Here is a 932-nt window from a genome sequence, read left to right as displayed (position 1 = left end):
TCCTCCTCCTCCTTCTCCTCCTCCTCATAATCATCCTCATCATAATCATCATCATCATCATCATCATCATCCTCATCATAATCATCATCATCTTAATCATCATCATCATAATCATCCTCATCATAATCATCATCATCATCATCATCATCATCATAATCATCATCATCATCATCATAATCATCATAATCATCATCATCATCCTCATCTTCCTCTTCGTTCTTTCTCCTCCTCGTCCTCCTCCTCCCCTTCCCTTCCTCTTCGTGAAATATCCCATGAATCATTCTGTCTCCTTTTCCCTCTGTTCCATCCTCAGCTCAACGGAATATTGCAATATTGCATCGTCTTGCGCCTCGTTGCAACCTGTGCTTGGGCAACCTAACGCTCCCTTACTGGCACCTATGTATGCTTGCCCAGTGCCAGTGCCAACCTCTCTCTCTCTCTCTCTCTCTCTCTCTCTCTCTCTCTCTCTCTCTCTCTTCTCTCTCTCTCTCCCCCTCTCTCTTTCTTCTCTCTTCTCTCTTCTCTCTCTCTCTCTCTCTCTCTCTCCTCCCCTCTCCCCTCTCTTCTCTTTTTCTCCTCTCTCTTTCTCGTTCTCTTCTCTCTCTCTCTTCTCTTTTCCTCCTCTCTCTCTTCCTCTCTCTCCCTCTCTCCTCTCTCCCCTTCTCCCCTCTCTCTCTCTCTCTCTCTTCTTCTCTCTTTTTCTTCTTCTCTCTTCTCTCTTTCCCCTTTCTCCCCTCTCTCTCTCCTCTCTCTCTCTCTCCTCTCCTCCCTCTCTCTCCCTCTCCTCTCTCTCTCTCTTCTCTCTCTCTCTCCTTCACCTCCTTTATCTCTCTTTTTTTTTCTCATTTTTTCTCTCTTTCTCTCTCTCCCCTCTTGCTCTCTCTCTCTTTCTCCCTCCTCTCTCTCTCCTCTCCTCCTCTCCCCTCTTTTTC

Source organism: Penaeus monodon, chromosome 18 (assembly GCF_015228065.2).
Source record: "Penaeus monodon isolate SGIC_2016 chromosome 18, NSTDA_Pmon_1, whole genome shotgun sequence".
NCBI classification, from domain to species: domain Eukaryota; kingdom Metazoa; phylum Arthropoda; class Malacostraca; order Decapoda; family Penaeidae; genus Penaeus; species Penaeus monodon.
Note: the sequence above shows the minus strand (reverse complement) of the source record.